The sequence below is a fragment of the Canis lupus genome, chromosome 5 (assembly GCF_011100685.1).
Source record: "Canis lupus familiaris isolate Mischka breed German Shepherd chromosome 5, alternate assembly UU_Cfam_GSD_1.0, whole genome shotgun sequence".
Classification (NCBI taxonomy): domain Eukaryota; kingdom Metazoa; phylum Chordata; class Mammalia; order Carnivora; family Canidae; genus Canis; species Canis lupus.
This window is the reverse complement of record NC_049226.1, coordinates 68,937,587-68,956,008: the sequence shown is the minus strand read 5'-3', so window position 1 is coordinate 68,956,008 and position 18,422 is coordinate 68,937,587. Positions and strand designations below refer to the sequence as shown.

The following is an 18,422-nucleotide window of genomic DNA, read 5'->3' as shown; positions in this document are numbered from 1 at the left end:
ACTCACGGTATGTGGTCACACAAGTAGCAAGTGGCAGAGCCCAGATCTTTATCCAGCTACCTCTGCCCCTCAGGGCCACGGGGTAAGTTTCTCTCCTTTTCTCCAATAGGGTGTTCACCCCACTTTGTAGCTCTGGCCACTGCACTGACCCTGCCAGCATTCTCCTTAGCAGGACAATGGATGCATCCAGAACATCCCACATGGTAACTGTTGTATGGTCCTGCCCCACCGAGGCAGAGACCTCTCTAATACTCAGTACTCGGTGAAGAGAAGAGAAGGGGGCTGGGACCTTCCTAGTGAAGATAAGTGGTCCGTGTGCTTGAGCAAAGGCCTCTGGGACCTGGGCCATCCCCACCCTGACTGCCCCTCCCCAACCAGTGTTACCTATTGGGGGCACAGGCATAGGAAAGAGGATGCTCTGCACCTGATGACTATGGGGTGGTAAACACACACCTCCTCCTGGCCAGTCAACATCAACAAGAAGACAAGGGAGCTCGGCCTTCTGTAGAAGAGAGAGCATAGCATGCATGGCCTAACTGCCGCCCCGGACATGCCAGGTCAGCCTGCGCTTTAGTATAAGAGATCCTGGCACATTTTTAGAAACCTCCATCTCTGTGTAATTCCAGAAGCTCCAGGGAGGCAAGTGGCAGCCTGGGGGAGGGGAGGGAGTTCTTCTAACAACCCACGGGGCAGAAGCTTCCAGACTGCATGAATGCTGCGGGAGGAAGGCGCTCCCGGCCAGCTGGGAGGCAGGCAGAGGCAGTGTCCTACAGGGAGGCAGGGAGAGAAGGGTGAGGGGAGCATTAACATCTGTAATTTGCACAATAAGGACTTATTGATGGACTTTTATCATGGGCATGTTCATATACTACTTCTAGAATCCATTTTCTCTTTATGTTAATTCCCCAATGTGCACAATGATCCATATCCCCCCCACCTTTCCTGCCGCTTTCCCATGGTGACTGAGCTGTAGGGCTCTGCTCAGAGAGGAAGCTAACAAGGCGATAGGACCAGTCCCTGAAATGACGAAGAGATATTTTATTTTATTTTATTTTATTTTTATTTTATTTTATTATTTTTTAAAGGTTATTTATTTATTCATGAGAGACAGAGAGAGAGGGAGACAGAGACACAGGCAGAGGGAGAAGCAGGCTCCACGCAGGGAGCCGGACATGGGACTCGATCCCAGGACTCCTGCTGAAGGCAGGCGCTCAGCCGCTGAGCCACCAGGTGCCCCGAGATCCGTATTTTAAAGGCAGGGCTATGGTGCTCTGCTGCAGCCTGGCCCACCAGAGGCCCGCGCGGTGCTGGAAGGGCAGGCCACGGTCACGGACACCACAAGCAGCCGTACACAGCGCGGCCGGCAGGATCATTGCCAGTTCTTCACTTCCATGAGGTGTGGTCAGGGTTACCCCCACCGCCAACCTGGGGCTCACGTTGGGTGCGTCCTTCCCACGCTTTCCACGGGACACGCCTGGCCAATGGGAAGGGGCAAGCCTGGTGTGTGGAAAGGCCTGAACCTGCTCTGCTTCTGGGCGGGAGGAACGCCGGGGCTGATGCCAGGGCCCACTCCCCGGGAGGCATTGGAGCTGCTGGGCATGCCCTGGATGCTGCGAGCAGGTGTGCGCGGTGCAGGCAGGTGTGCGCGTGTGCAGGCAGGCGTGCACATGCAGGCAAGTGTGCAGTAGGTGTGCACATGTGGGTAGGTGTGTGCATCTGTTTTGTTTATGTCAGGCAGTCAATAAGTTAGAGTTACCATGTGAGAGCCTGACTAATATAATCACTGCCAAGAAATCCCCTTGGCTTCTCACGTCCCCCCGTGACTCTGGCAAAGTCCTCTCATGACCTACGTGGGTAACATGAAGGAGCCCTTTCCCTTGCCTTGAACAGTCTTGGTCCAGAGGTGGTGGTGCAGCCAAGGCAGGCCAAGCAGACCGCTCTGTCACCATCACCTGCTGATCCCAGGCTGGGAAGATGAGCTCCATTTCTCCAAGAGAGGGAGCCGTGGGGAGGAGAAGGCTTTGGGGGGAGCTCAGCAGCCCCATTGCCACTTGGTGGGAAGTCTATTGGGTACTGAACACTGAGCCGCATTTATTCAGGAGGCATCCGTGGTCAAGGGCATGGGGCCTACAAGCCTGCCAGAACATATAAGCCTGTTGGAGACCTGGAAGAAAATGATATTGACCCCAGAATACAGAAGGGAAATTGCAAAGCCCAGCCTGTGTTTATATAAATATCTACAAAATCTATCATTATGCCACCTTTATTAATGGTTACAGTTAGCATTCACAGAATGTCACTGCATTTGGAAGTAAGTGGCAGGTTTTGTTTTCCTGTGTCACAAGAGCTCCCAAGTATGCAGGGTAACTGCTGAGAACTCCTGGCCACCCGGTACCTGAGTCACTTGCAGTGAAGTCAGTCGGGAAGGCTTCTGTGGTGAGGAGCGACGACCCCCTCAGTGCTCTAGCAGATGTGCTGTGTTTTCCTCCTGTAACAAGGATTCCGAGGCAGGGGAGGGGAGGGCCGGCTCCCTCTAATGTGTATTTGCTTGGAGACAGTCGCATATCCAGTCCTCATTTCTCAACCAAACACTGGTAGAGAATGAAATTGCTTTTATTCATTTAACAGAATGCTCTGTGCCAGCCAGCATCATAAGTGCTTTAAAATACTAACTCAATCCTCTTACAGCACTATAAGATGAGTGTAATTCCCATCCACTTTTACACATGAGGAAACTGACTCAGGGAAGTTGTGTTACTTGGTCAAGGTTGCACAGGCTGTAAATGGAAGAGCTGCGATTCTAGCCCAAGCCACCGGCTCCAGAATTTATCCCCACAGTCTACTGCCTTTTGATGCCCTTGGGTGATGCAGAGGCATCCTGGAGCCAGAGGTGGGAGCAGCTTCTCATGGCGGGTGACTGCTTTGAGGACAGTGTAGATGCTGGAATGAAATCCAGATGGAAGGGACACCTGGGGGGCTCAGCGGTTGAGCGCCTGCCTTTGGCTCAGAGTGTGATCCTGGAGTCCCGGGACCGAGTCCCATATCGGGCTCCCTGCATGGGGCCTGCTTCTCTCTCTGCCCATGTCTCTGGCTTTCTCTCTCTCTGTGTGTGTCTCTCATGAATAAATAAAATCTTTAAAAAAAAAGAAAGAAAGAAAGAAAGAAAGAAAGAAAGAAAGAAAGAAAGAAAGAAAGAAAGAAAGAAAGAAAGAAAGAAAGAAATCCAAATGGCATAAGGGAAGAGAGTAGGGATGGATGCTGAGTAAGTCCCCACAGCAGCCCCTCCCCGCTCCCTCCTCGTTTCTCCCCTCCTCCCTCATGCCCTGTCCCTTCCTCCCCTGGGGACATGCTGGCATGAAGTGGACGACTAAAAAGCCAATAATTGCTACTTCCCACCTCGGTGACCCTCAGCACCCCTCCCGCCCCTTTCCCTCACTCTCTACTTCTCACTCTCTGATTTGCGTGATGAGATGACTTTTGCAATGTCAGCCATAAATAGATTATGAGAAGAAAATCTTTTGTTTAAACAGAAATTCTAATTTTCTGAAAGGTGGTGAACAAACAGTCCAGGATGCATTAGAGATCGGCACATCTTGTTTGAGTAAAATCGTGCTTCAATTTCTTGATACAAGCAGAAAATAGCTCTGAGTCCTTACCAGAAGCTTCTTTATGTCAAAGGATTGGTCTCACCATTTCAAAATGTGTTGCTCAGAAGATACTGAGCACTCCTGCCCAGGTGGGAAGCTGCCTCTCCTGGCTCCAGTGGGTCACAGGCTTGACCCCCCTTCCCTGGGCACTGAGCAGCTCTTCCCCTGCTTTCTACTGCAGTGGCCCAGTCCCTTCGAATAGATGCATTTTCAGGGTTGAGGATGAATTACAAGAGAGGTAAAAGGACAGGTGTGTCTACCGGCAGTAAGGGCAGGCAGTGTTCCAGTTACAGAGCTGTGTGACATATTACCCCACAACTGAGTGGCTTAACAGGACCATTTTTTTAGTGGGTCCCAGATTCTATGGGTGGGGGATTTGGACAGAGCACAGTGGGAGGAATGTGTCCTGATGTCCTGGGTCTCTGCAGTGAAGACATGGAGGCCAGAGGCATCACCTGGTGGTTGGCTAGGACCTTGGCTGGACTGTCAAAGGAGCACTCACACGTGGCTTCTCCCAGTGGCCTCGGTGTCATTGAGGAACTATCCTGCATATCTCCAACTGCAGGATGGGTGACCACCCTGCAGCCCCAACTCCTGAAATCCATTGCCGTCCCCGTAGCGAGGCCAAGCTTGCCATGGGCTGTTCCCAGCCAGCGACAGAACGTGGCAGAAATACTAAGCCTGGCCCAGTCCTGGAGAACATGGGACTCCTCTGACAAGTGACCCTTGACTCATGGACTCCACGATGGTTCTGTCAAGGCTTCCTTAAAACTGTGCTAGGGGGATGCAAAATTCCCCACTTCTCCAATGTGGATTATGCAGACTAACACCCTTCCAAAGAGGACAGGGTGGAAGGGGGAGGAAAGTAACTTTTTAGCGGAAAACCTGACAGACACACTTCAGGCAAATGGTCAAGGTCAACATCAACATAGAAGTCACGCTGATAGCATGCACCCTTAATATGATGGATGAGGACACTACCTCTGAAAGTCTTTGTCCCAGAAACTCATCACCAAACTCTGATCATGAGAATAAACCTCAAACAGATTCTAAGAAAGGAACATTCTACAAAATAACCAACCAGTGCTCTTCAAAGCTGTCAAGGTCATCAAAACAAGAAAAGTCTGAGAAACTGATGGGTTACAAGAATGTATGGGATGCTGTGAGAACCTGTCCCAGAGGACCTCACATGTCCAGGTGGGGGCACCCAGGAAGACTCACAGGAGCTGGAAGAGTTGGCTGGCAAGCCAGGCTGGAAAGATGGGTGCAGCAGGTGTCCCTTGTACATGGAGGCTCTGAGCGTGAAGGAGCTTGGAGCTTCCAGCAACTCAGAGAAGATCTCTGTAGCCAAAGCCCAGAGACAGGGGGAGGATCCCCCCAGGAAGAGCTAGAGCACTTTTCAGGGAACATATGACCAAGGACCTTATCAAGACTCTCTTCCAAAAGTTGCAGGAAGCCATCGAAAAAGGTTGTTGTTGTTGTTGTTATTGTTATTGGAGGTTAAGTAGGGTTTTTTTGTTTTAACTCCGGTATAGTTAACATATGGTGTTGTATTAGTTTCTGGTGTACAGTATAGGGATTCAGCACTTCCACACATCACCCTGTGCTCGTCATGAGTAGTGCATTCTTCATCCCCATCACCTCTCCCCCCACCCCCCTCAGCCCTCCCCTCTGGTGACCATCAGTGTGTTCTCTGTAGTTAAGAGTTTCTTGATTTGTCTCTCTCTTTTTTCCCCCATTTGCTCATTTGTTTTGATTCTTAAGTTCCGCATATGAGTGAAATCTTATGCATTTGTCTTTGACGGACTTGTTTCACTTAGCATTATACTCTCTAGCTCCATCCATGCTGCAAATGGCAACATTTCATTCTTTTGTGTGGCTGAATAATATTCTGTTGTGTAATACACCACATTTGCTTTATCCATTCATCTATTGATGGACACTTGGGCTGCCTCCATAGTTTGGCTATTATAAATAACGCTGCAAACATTGGGGTGCATGTATCTTTTCAAGTTAGTGTTCTTGTATTCTTTGTATACATACCCAGTAATGGAATTACCTGATCACATGGTACTTCTATTTTTAATTTTTGAGGAAGCTCCAAACTATTTTCCAGAATGGCTGCACCAGTTTGCATTCCCACCAATAGTGCAAGAGGGTTCCCCTTTCTCCACATCCTCGCCAACATCTGTTGTTTCCTGAGTTGTTGATCGCAGCCATCCTGACAGGTGTGAGGTAATATCTCATCGTGGTTTTGATTTGCATTTTCCTGATGATCAGTGAAGCCGAGCATCTTTTCATGTGTCCATTGACCATCTGGATGTGCTCTCTGGAGAAATGTCTGTTCATGTCTTCTGCCCATTTTTTAATTGGATTACTTGGGATTTTTTTTTTTTATGTTGAGTTGTATAAGTTCTTTATAGATTTTGGATACTAACCCTTTATCAGATATGTCATTGACAAATACATTCTCCCATTTAGTCGGCTGTCTTTTAGTTTTGTTGACTGTTTCTTTTGCTGTGCAAAAGCATTTTATTTTGATGAAGTGCCAATAGTTTATTTTTGCTTTTGTTTCCCTTGCCTCAGCGGACCTATCTAGAAACAGGTTGCTACAGCCGATGCAGAGAACTTATTGCCTGTGCTCTCTTCTAGGATTTTTATGATTTCAGATCTCCCAGGTAGATCTTTACTCATTTGGGGTTTATTTTTGTGTATGGTATAAGAAAATGGTCCAGTTTCATTCTTTCGCATGTTGTGTCCAGTTTCCCCAGCACCATTTGTCAGAGACCATCTTTTTCCCATTAGATATTCTTTCCTTCTTCATCAAAGAGTAATTGACCATATAATCATAGGTTTGTTTCTGGGCTTCCTATTCTGTTCCATTGATGTATGTGCCTATTTTTGTACCAGTACCATGCTGTCTTGATTACCATAGCTTGGTAGTATATCTTGAAATCTGGAATCATGATACCTCCAGTTTGTTCTTCTTTTTCAAGATTGCCTTTGCTATTTGGGGTCTTTTGTGGTTCTGTACAAATTTTAGGATTATTGGTTCTAGTTCATTCCTTGGTATTTTGTTACTTTGGGTGCAATTGTAAATGAGATTGTTTTCTTAATTTCTCTTTCCATTGCCTCATTATTGCCATTGAGAGAGATATTTTAATCTGAGAAGTAACATATTAGGATTTGTGGTTTTTATAACCTGTCTCCAAGTGGAGAAAACATGGGCACTGTAAATTTCCAATCCTCTTCTGCAAGTAACAGAAATACCATACTCCAGCTGGTTTCAAGAAGAAGGAAGATTCTTATCTCCCTTTTCATGGAGCATGAAGGTAGAGCCAGCTCCAGCTGGCATGTCTGGGGTGCAGACCAAAGCCCTAATTTCATGGGTTCTGACACCATCCACCCCCAGTATGCTGGCCTCATCCTTGGACTGGTGGCAGGCTGGGGACCCTCCTTCCAGGCTTCACATCCAAGTACAATAATATCCAAAGGAAATAATATCAACATCTCCAATAATTCTTTTTTAGGATTGAAGAAACTCTTCCCAGAAGGTTCTAGCAGAATTCTTGGCCCATTGGCCAGAACAGGACGAGGTGCTTCTTCCAGACCATTCATTGCAAGGAAAATGGAGCTACCCTAATTGACTTAGATTAACCAAAATCTGACCTTAGGTTGGATTTGGGGTTACTATTGACTGAGTTCTTGGATATTCCCAGCATAGAGGACTTAGCAAGGAGGGACATTGTTACCAGACTAGCACCAAACCACATCCAGCACCCAGAGCTGGAGTAGATGCCAGAAGGCCCTTTGGAGGCTCCCCCAGTAGTCCAGACAAGAGATGGCCATGCCCTAGACCAGCAGTAGACTCCTAAAGAATTGAGGGGAGTCATAGGTATGTTAGAGAAGTCAAATCAATAGGACTTTTGGTGAATGGAATAAGTTCTTTGTATGGATTAAATATTACCTGGTTGTTTTTTTAACTTCACTATCCTAATGATCACACCCCAAAACCACCACAGAAAACACTATTCTGCATTCAGAGGGGTGTCTGCAATCTCTATTAATAGCATAGTATGAAATTCCCCAAGAATAATGACCCTGTTTCCCCGAGGTTATTTTCTGTCCCTACCAACGACCTCACCCACTGTTCCAGTCCTGAGCATTTAGAATCAGGTCAGCCCAATCAGGAGTAATTTTTAAAGAAAAAAAGAAGTTGCATTCAATCAATTCCATGTTTAATAAAATTATGCCGCTTAAGATTTCAACTTGATTAAATTTAAAATATAAATGTCTAGGTATAAAGTAAAACCTAATGGCTTTTATTAAAGCAGCTCTGGTCAAAAGCCCAGTTCAGATTTCATGTGATTTCACGTCTGCTTTTCCTGCTGACTCATTCTTTCCATAAACAACTTCAGAAATAATAAAGCCTGCATTTATCAACAGGGATATTACCATCCTATCTTGATGAATACAAGGAATAGAGCATTATCACATTTACTCTGCTCAGAAGGAAAGGTGGTCTGCCAATTTGTGTTATTACCCCAAAAGGAATTCTATAATGAATAAGCCCTAGACAAATCATGGATTCCCTGTTCATATATGCTCTAGCCTTATAAGTACTTCGAAATTGCTCTGAGCTGTCTTTGATATCCTTCGGAGCCATACACTTTGCTATAAACCTTAAACTTCATTTAGAGGCAATTTAACCCTCAATTTATCCACAAACTTTTAAAGAAAACTGGGCAATTTCCCAAAGCAAATTACTCCTGAAATGTGAAATGGTGTCTCATAAACACGGCCACTTTAAAATTGATAAGACTGCACTGGAAATTAGTGCAATTCACCTTCAAACTAACTGAACAATGATCAATCAAGATCAAACGGTTTTGTTGGGTTTGTTGTTGTTGTTGTTGTTGTTGAGCTTCTTTGCCTTTCTGATTATTAAATATTTAAATGATTGTTGATACCTTGTATTGGCAAAGGAGTGGTCCTCTCATAAAAAGATCGTTGAGCTATGAATTGCTACAATCTTATGGGGAAGTGTGGCGGCAGTTCCTGGTAAAATGTTCAAGGGGTGCCTGGGTGGCTCAGTCGGTTAAAGCATCTGACTTTTGGTTTCGGCTCAGGTGGTGATCTCAGGGTCATGGGATTGAGCTCCTCATTGGGCTCCGCACTCAATGCCAAGTCTGTTTCTCCCTCTCCCCCTGCTCCTTTGCCTGCTCTCTCTCTCTCTCTCTCTCTCAAATAAGTAAATAAAATCATTTAAAAAAATAAATAAACATTTAGGATGCAACGGTTGTCACACTAGAGAAAACTTAAACCCACGTGTAAAGAGAAGAACAAAGATGTGCCCGGTAGCATGGGTTGCAATAGGAGAAAATCAGGAACAACCTAAAACCCAACAGAATTTCAATAAACAATTGTGTGCATGCATTCAAAAAGAATGAGCTAGACCAATCAATACTGATGATTATCAAGACAGGTTGTGGAGAGGAAAATGTGATGAGAAATGAATCAAGCTAGAACTTATGTTAGAGCATGCCCCCGCCAAAGTGGTTTTCTGTAGGGATGTGTATTTATAGGCAGATGCTTGGAAAGGCTCTGTGACCAGTGGGCACACAATGAGTGAATCATTGGACCAACACGCATTGCTAATATTGTCTCCCATTTGGCATCTGCCTTTCGAATTTTGTTCATGGAGTTTTCAAAAACACCTCTTATTTTCAAGATCAGTGAGTGATGTTCCTAAGACAGGGTGACTGTCCCTCGGTGTGCCACATGAGGATCTCTCTGTTGCTGCCCAGCATGGTGACTTTTTTACCTGGTCTAATTTCACTAATTTACCTGTTCCGATTTCACTGCAAAGTCCACAGTGGTGATTCCCAAGCCAAATTCTGCCTCTCAGTGGCTGTGCTTATAGAACTTTTCCTCCCTACCTCTCTCCTTGCCTTGATTAGGTCTTTTGTACTTTAGATGGGAGTCTAAATGTCTCTTCTATCGAGAAGCCGTATCAATCCCCAAGATGGGACAAGTCATCCTGTAACAGCTGACCTGATGGTGCCATGTACCACCCTTCTTTGTACTCTGCATAGCTGCGATAATACCACCCACCATTGCATTGTTAATTATTTTAAACTAAGAAATACTTCTAACCTGCAGAAAATAATATAAGTAGGCTTGCATATGGACCATCTTGACTTTGTGTTTCATTTATTTGCTACCTATCTCTTCCAGACTCCAAGAGGTATATAACCTCTTTGTGTTTCTGTTTATTGATATTTAAAATGGGGCTCATGCTACTACATCATAAGGTTGTTATGTGGATTATATATCTTAATACTGTAAATCATGTAGAACCAAACCACAGAATCATAAGTAATAAAACATCGCTGTTGTTTCAAACTAAGTGTTAATACTAAGCATTGGAATGACTTATTGTTATCCAGCAAACACTAACTGATACATCTGCCGTTATTTCTGTTGTGCCTTGCACAGGGCTGGAACTAGTGAATGCTCGATAAATATTTGCTGAATGCATGAGTCCATGGACAAAAGAAACAATGAATGGATGAATGGAGAAAATGTGAGGGATGCAACCCTTTTATTCTATTGGATGGCTTCATTCCACAGAGTAGGAAGACCAAGTGACAACAGCCACAATCTCTTTAATTGTTGATTTCTGAGACTGTGCCTAGAAAGGGAAATGTAATCTTCCAACCACATCAGACCAACTTAATGTGTCTTCTGTGTGGAGTATAGAGGAACAGCCAAATTTCAGATGCAGGTATCCAGACTGCCTTAAAAACGAAACCGTCTGTTAATACGTCTCAGGAAATGATGTTCAAACTGGTTATCTTAGTTATTAGTAGGGTCGATATTTCTTCTTCTGTCAACCATAGATAAAAAGTGCCATGTGGGAACGCTGACAGTGATTTGGACTCTGCGGAGTGCTTAGTTTATCTTTATCGTGTACAACAGAAATCTTAATTTTCCACTTGTATTAAGTTCTTCTCGCTCCTAAGGCAAAACCAGGAGGCAAGAAATCTTCAAAGCCATTGAACTGTGCTCACGTCTTCGTGTCGGATTTCAGCTTTAAGACGGAGCTGGGAAGACAAAACAGATTAATTAATTCATGTGTCACGATTGTAATTATCTAATTGGCTTTACTCCCCAGATTTTCAATATTTTTAATTCAGCCAATAGTTAAGTGTTGAAGATTTCTACAGCATACACATTTGTTAATCAACTACCATAAAACATAGTTTTTCCTTTTTAAAATGATTTCCTGGGGCGGGCAGGGCGGGAAGTAGGAAGAAAAAATAAATGAGCCAATTTTCTCATTTTTCATGCCAGAGAGTCAATAAATACCCTTGAGAGTTAAAACCTGGAGCCTCAGAGAAAGTCAGTGACTTCAGCTTCTATGATTTTCATGATCTTTTTTCTTAACTTTGAAGGGAGGGTAAATGTGTTTCTCCTGATTGTATGTGCATGTGTGTGTGCCCACGTGTGCATGCCCAGCGGTTGGCAGTCTCTCCACTTCAGGTTGTTTTTATTGTCAGATTCAAGTAAAATCAAATGCTTTCTCATCAAAAATAGTATGTATAGTAAAATATCCCATTTTCAGCAAAGCATGTATTGGTTTTCATTCAAATCAGAGGCCAGATGCTAACCATGGTGCTGATTTGGGGAGGAGGGTACGAGAGCATTTTTTTTCTTTGACATTCTTCTTAGTACTTTTAAACATTGTTCATTTTGTTTAAGCATAAGTATGTATCATTTTATGAAAACTACATGGTTATTACTTTTTTAAAACTCCTTTCCTCCAAGTTAGACCTTTACCTCAAAATGTCTGGCTTTAGAAGCTTATGGCAGAGTAAGTGTCTCGGGAAGGGAAGTCCAGAAGCTCGGTTTCCCATCAGCAGGTGAAGGACCCTGTGAGGCCAAGGGGGAGTCCTGGGGAGGAAGGGAGAGGGGCAGAGATGCACAGAACAGTGGGAGCATCTCCTCTATCACAGGCGGGCTGGCCTGGAAGATTAAGAAGGAGAGAATGGAGAGGTGGTCCGACAGAACAGATCCTGCTAAGGTCAAGGTCCAAAGGTCTCCAAGAAAGGGATCTTAGTGGCTCTCCTGACCTCAAGTGTACTCTCTGGTTAACTCACACTTTAATTTCTTTGAATCACAGTGAGATAGAAATTCCAGAATACCAGGTGCTAGAGGCCTATCACAGGGTGTCACATTCTTAGTATTCTTCTGCATCAAATGCAACATCCAGGAACATCCAGAGATGCACTGGACTGCCCTCCAGCCCTGTGTCCAAGAGTGAAGGCGTCCGAGAGTGAAGGCGTCACTTGCTGCCACTCTCAGGGGTTCCAAGGTGGCTGCAGGAGGCCATCCCACACACAGCCTGTGGCCCAGCCCCAGGGAGATGGCTGAAAACACCTTCTAACCACAAATGTGGTGCTCCAGCTTTCTCTTCTATTTTCCTGGCGTCAGATGTCAGGGGCTTATGGTAAAACCCAAGGATAATTTCCCATCCTGTTGCAGGGAATACAAAGGGACGAGCCTACCCCTAACCTGAATGTCAACATATGTTAGCAAAAAGCAAGCAGGAGAGTTTTAGTACAATCTTGGATTCAAGAACACTTTTCTGAGTGTGACACAAAACTTTGAAACCACAAGGGAGATGGACAGATGGGATGCGAAGGTGAAGCTCCCCCCCAGGACATATATGGTCAACTGATGACACACTCTGAAGACCTAGCATATCCAAAGGCCTGATTTCTTTAATATGAGAACAGGCCCTATGAATCAGTAAGAAAAAGACTGACAAATGAGTAGAAAAGATGCGGGACTGTCAACAGGGTCCCGGAAAAGGAGCAGCAGCTGCCCCTAAATCCTGGAGAAGCAGCTCAGCCTCCCTGGGGAACAGAGAAATGCAGTGAGCCACCCTTCCCTCCTGTCTGGTTGGCAAGGGGAGGGTGCCCTGCTCAGGGCTGAATGCTCCCATTCAGTGCTCCTTGCACACACCCAGGTCCAGGTCCATGTCCCTTTCCAGTCGAAGACCTGGCCCATAGTTTGCCTTCTCAAAAGACAAATGCTTTAAACGCAAACAAGCAGGATTCCTAAGCAAAAACAAAAGGTTTGAAGTGGAGAATTTGCAGATGTTACTTCCTTTCCCACAGAGCAGCTCTTTGGCCTGATCATTGGCTCATGCAACAAATATTCTCTGAGCAATTACTGTGCTTGGCATTGTTATGGGCCCTGGGGAAACAGCTAACAAATCCCCTGTCCTTGTGGCCCTTGCATTCTGGCATCAGGGACAGACCAGTAAGTCTATACCTGGCATGCAGGCAGTGATAGAAGACAGAGGGGAGAGAGATGGAGAGCAGATAGGGGGTTGGGATGGACCTAGCCTGGGGTTTTTTTCATGCAGTTCCCCAGAAAGTCCTTAAAGAGATGGTGCCCCATCTCAAAAAATGGGGGAACTAGCCATGGGGATATCTGGGGCAGGGGCAAGTGTGCTAGACAGAGGGAACCGTGCATGCAAAGGTCCTGCAGCAGACGCCAAGCTGGTCTGCTCCAGGAGAGCAGGGAGGTCAGTGGGGCCGGTGCTCGGTGAGCCGGGGAAGATGGGAGGAGATGAGGCCAAAGACACCGTGTAGGCCCAAACCACCTAGGGCTCAGCACCCGCCGAAAGGGCTAGGCGACGCGGCCAGTGCCCTGGCACGGGGCCAATCCCAAAATATCGGCCGGATTTGAATTTCAAATGTGGTGTTGATGTGTTAAGGGAAAATGCCCTTTATACACTGTTTTTCCAGTCTATGAAAAGGAGGCGTAGCATCATTTTTAAAATTTTCTGCTTCAGCTATTAATGTTTTCAAACGTTTTCTCTTATTTAGTGATAAATTACATTAAGAACAAAGCCTATTTGGTCTTGGTGACTTTTCTCTAATGAGTTGTTTTATGCAGGTTGGTAGAGTTTTATTAAAGAGTTCTGCATTTATCATGACAAGTGGTATTGATCTGTAATGTTTTTCAGGAATAGGATTCTTTTTCATGGTTCTAGAATATTCCATTAGAAGAAGGTACCATAATCAGTTAAGTGAGTTTCTGGGGTTGGATATTGGAATATTGGAGAAGGGTTTGATTTAACAATCTCTCTCCTCCTTCTCCTTCCCCTCCCTGTTCTTCCACCCCCACCCCTCCTGCATATACGTGCAACACATATACACACACCGCATGCACACACCACACACATCACACATATACACACACATACTGACACCACAAGAAGGAGGATGGGGAAGCTGGGAATTGTTCTCATCCTCTGGTTGCCTCGCTCCTGGGTCCTCTCCCCCAGGCCCAGCTCTGTGGGGCAGCCTGTCCCTGGAGCTCCCTCCCCTCGCCCCGTCCACCCTCCCACAGCCTTGCCATGGCTCCCTGCCTTTGCTGGCGTCAGGCCCTGCCCTGTCCCCTGCTGGGTCCCCTGGACCCTGGCCACATCTCAGTCATGTTCTAGGCAGGAGTTGACTGTTTTCTGCCAAGAACCTGCCCTGTAATCCAGACAGCTTCTTCTAGTTTCTCTGTATCACCAACTTCCCCTGGTAAGTCCAGGACCACCCCAGATGCAGCCCCTTCCAGATCCTAAACAGGAACCAGGGCTTTCCTAATAAGGGTCTCCTCTGTGAAAACCAGAAGAGAAAACCACTGGAAATCTCACAAAAATGGTGTCACGAGGTGGGCAAGGGGAGGTCTCATGCCCTGCCACTCATGAGGAGTCAACTGCAGTCTCGACAGAAAGAGAGGGACTTGACCTTGCAGGTGGATGCTCCTACTCTGAGAGAAAGCTTCCCGCCTCCCCAGAAAGCAGCTCCACCAGAGAGAAGCCACCACACCTGGAACTCCCAGTTTCCTCCAGTGGATGTTTAGTTCATAACCCCCCTCCCAACTTCCCCCTTATCTCCCTAAAAAGCTTCCTGTTTATCAAGACAGAGTTGCTGGTGGTTTTTTCCACAGCTTGCCTGTCCCAGATTGCAATTCTCTTTTATTCCCCCAATAAACCCATCTGTTGCTGGTAACATATCTGCTTTACGTTTAAGGTTAACACCTCTGAAGGACCCACACATCCCATCTTCCCCCTATTCCCCACATTTCTTGTTTTCCTCCCAAACTGTGGCTTCATCAGGGAGGTCTTTCCCGACGTGGCAGCCTATATGATATCTCTGTGCCCCTTGGAAAGAGGTACCCCCTCTGAGGATGCTTTACTTTCATCTGGCGAAAAGCATTACAATGGACTGACTTTGTATCTAGAAGACTGTCAGGATAAATATACAAATCTGCAGTACCTCTGTTCTGAATAGCAGGCTCCCCTTAGAGGATGTCCTTGTGCAGTACACAACCTGCTCTCCCAGACCCTGCCCCCTTAGCTCTTCTATATATGTCATATATGTGTTCTTCCCAACTCTGTCTTCATGACTAAGTACTAGGCATCTCTGCATCTCAGGAGGAACTCTAATGTCAAGTGGTCAAAACCAGCATTTTACTAGAGAGATCAAGCACTCACCTGTCCTATCCTATCTGGAGGCGATAAGTTCCTATTTAGTCTTAAGAGGTGGACTGTTTTAAGGAGAACGCGTTAAAAGGGGAAAGTTAAAAGGTGTCAGGCTACGTATTGGCAAATAGGTTCTCTCCTTTACATCATCTCTCATTTCTCAATCCCCCGTAGCTTCCCCCATTTTATGGGCCTAGAAATTGAGCCCCACACCCCAGGCTAAGCAACAACTCCAGGGTCACCTTGTGAAATGCTATACTGTGTGGCTACCCCCCGCCCCTGAGGCCCCTAACAGTTCAGTAAATTGAAACTAGAGACCAAAGACCATGAGACATGTGCCTACCAGGACGCCCTGCCCCCAACACCTACTGCTTTTCACTTGGCTGCTGGGCATGTGTGGCCATCTGAATACCTTGGGGTGTGAGCTGGAATGTCAGTTTTCACTTAGGGAAAATTTTTACACGGCAGTCAAAAGCCATTTAAGAAATAAACGCCGGGAAGATGATAATGGAAGTGCTGGTAACCTTTAATGACAGCGGCACTCTCAAAACGTACAGTTCAGGAAGGGCCAATGCTTGATCCAAAAAGCTCTTGTTAAAATCCAATCATCTTCCGCAATGAGCATTAGCAGGAAATGCCTGCAATGAACAAAAACACAGGAAAGGTTAATGGCCTTCTTTGCTAAAACGATTCGGGGTTTTTATCTCACATTCCAACTCATCCTCAGACTGTGCGTACGCTGAAGATTTTTTTTTTCTTTTTGGTAATCAGGAGAAAAATTGATTACCAAAATTATAATTAAGAGGTGGGAAAAGCTGCAACAATTTGGCTGCTTCATTTAGCACATATTTCAGGTTAATTGCGTGATTTTACTAATGAAGATATTTGCATGAATATTTTCAGTGGCTATGTTCAACTTATTGTGCAGTGAACACTCTGCCAAGTAGATATGACTTCACTTTTTGTTGGATTCAGGATGGGACAGAGGCTGAAACTCCCAGTGACATCCAGAAAGACTGCTTAGCTTCACGTTCAGGACCCTAATTAGTAATCCATCAACCACCACCACCACCCCCCAGAAGAATTCACACTATCTACTTGTACAGCCAGATCTCTAATTTTGCAGAAGAGCAGAAGATACCAAAGATGCTGGAGAAGCCACCTTTATCACCAGTTTTTTGAAGAAAAAGATTAAAAAGTATTTTGCTCATACCTATCCTCCCCACAGGTAATCACAAGTTATTTCCATTAAAAATAAATAAATATGATAACTGAAAAATAAGAAGTTAAAAAAATATAGCAAAAGAAAATGAAAAGTATCCATACTTCTATTATTCAAAGATAACTACTGTTAAAGTTTGAAGGTTTTGGGGCACCTGGGTGGCTCAGTTGGTTGAGCATCCGACTCTTGATTTTGGCTCAGGTCATGATCTCAGGGTCGTGAGATCAGCCTTACATCCAGCTCCGGGCTCAGTGCAGAGTCTGCTTGGCATGCTCTCTCTCCCTCTCCTTTTGCCCCTCCCCACCCCCAGGCTCTCTAAATAAATAAATCTTTAAAAAAGTTTAGAGGGTGTAGTATTCTTAATGTTTTTCCTTCGCATAGATGTACTTTTACATTTTTATCAAAATGGGTTGTACCGTAGATACAGTTTTTAACATGTAAACTATTGTTTCCCTCAACAATAAATTGTGAACACTTTTTTTTATCAGTAAACATTTCTTTCTACCACTCTGTGGAGGTATGAGGTCTTTCATAGTACAGATGTGCCATAATTTATTTAAGTTATCCCCTTTTGTTGGAATCAAGGTTGAATCCAGGTATTCACTAAGCAGCAGGCATGAACACTCTCAAAACTCCTGAGCACACCTCTCATTACCTGAAAATAAATTCACAGGTACTAAATGATAGGAAAGCTTTGATAGATGTTGCCAGTTTGGCACTATGCAGATAAAAATTTAAAACCCCACTAGCAGTGTGGAATGAGGCACATTTTCCCACATTCTCACCAATATTGGGGCCCTGATACTGGCATTTGAAAATTATAGCTAAAAAAAAAAAAAAATTCATCTCTTTGTGGATTTAATTTGCATTTCTTTAGTTACTGCTGATTATTTATTAGCCATTTGTGGTTCTTTGTGAACTGCCATCACAAATGCTTTGCCCATTTTTAAAAATTGGGTTTGTTTTTCTTTTGCTGTGTTATATGGGTCTTTCTATGTTTTAAGGACATTAAACCCTATATATGGCACAACATTTTTTCCACTGACTTTAATATTTTTCTATTGGTGCAGAAAATAAAATGACTACATTTTGCTTTCCGTGTTCATACTGCATGAGAGATCCGGGCTGGGAGAAGGAACTATTCCCGGAAGGACTGGCAGGTCAGTGTGTCAAGGCCGGCAGCGAGCGTGGTGTGTGCCTGCGGGCATGGTGACTGCCGGTGCTTTCCTGCGCTGGCTCACCTAATTCTCAATTATTATCTTGATTTTACAGATGAAGAAATAGAGGTTCTGAGGGCTTCAGTACTTGTCCCAGGTCGCTCAAGCACAGTGTCAGGATTTGACCCCAAGCTGGCGACTCCAGGACCAGAGCCTGACTGCACGGTGTCGCCAGTAGCAACAGATGAGAGAAGATGCTTCCATGGTTTGAAGCTCAGGTTCCAGACAGCTGTACCTGTAGGAACGGGTATCAGTTAGAAATGCCTGGCACATGTAACAGCAAATCCAATTACAATTGCTTAAGCAAATAGGGGTTTTCATAAAGGACATTTAATTATGGCTTCGTGTGACATGTGAACAGTGAGCTGTGTGTGAACGTATTTGTCAAAACCTCAAAGCCTCCCTGATGGCGTCTCTGACTATGCGTGTCTTACAGTTATCACAGCATCTCCTGCGCTGTTTCTGGGTAAAGGCTTGGGTGAAGAGGCTGTGGCTGAACAGATGTGTGAAATGAAAGGCATGGTTGATGGTGAAAGGCAGGCTGGGGCCCCAGCAGATGGTGTGGGCTTGGTAGCAGTTCCCATGCATGTGCCAGGGCCACCCTCCAGGGCTGGAAACAAGGGGAGCCGCTCCCGGGGATTGAGAAGCACCACCTCCCAGCTCTGACTCTAGTCAACTAAGGTGCATATTCCTCCAAACCCAATTATCCTGCTCATGTGCACATACCTGAGCACCCTGGTGAGGTCAGGAACCTCTTTATGAAGCCTTCACTCTCCTGCCTG

The 18,422-nt window shown here is 45.3% G+C and overlaps 1 long non-coding RNA gene across 1 annotated transcript; it reads left to right on the top strand.

The window, feature by feature from the left end:
- The first annotated feature begins 17,490 nt into the window (after positions 1-17,490).
- On the top strand, positions 17,491-17,979 carry LOC119872033. Its single transcript, XR_005358932.1, has 2 exons — positions 17,491-17,583; positions 17,696-17,979. It is a non-coding gene; the product is annotated as an uncharacterized LOC119872033 (long non-coding RNA).
- The last annotated feature ends 443 nt before the right edge of the window (positions 17,980-18,422 follow it).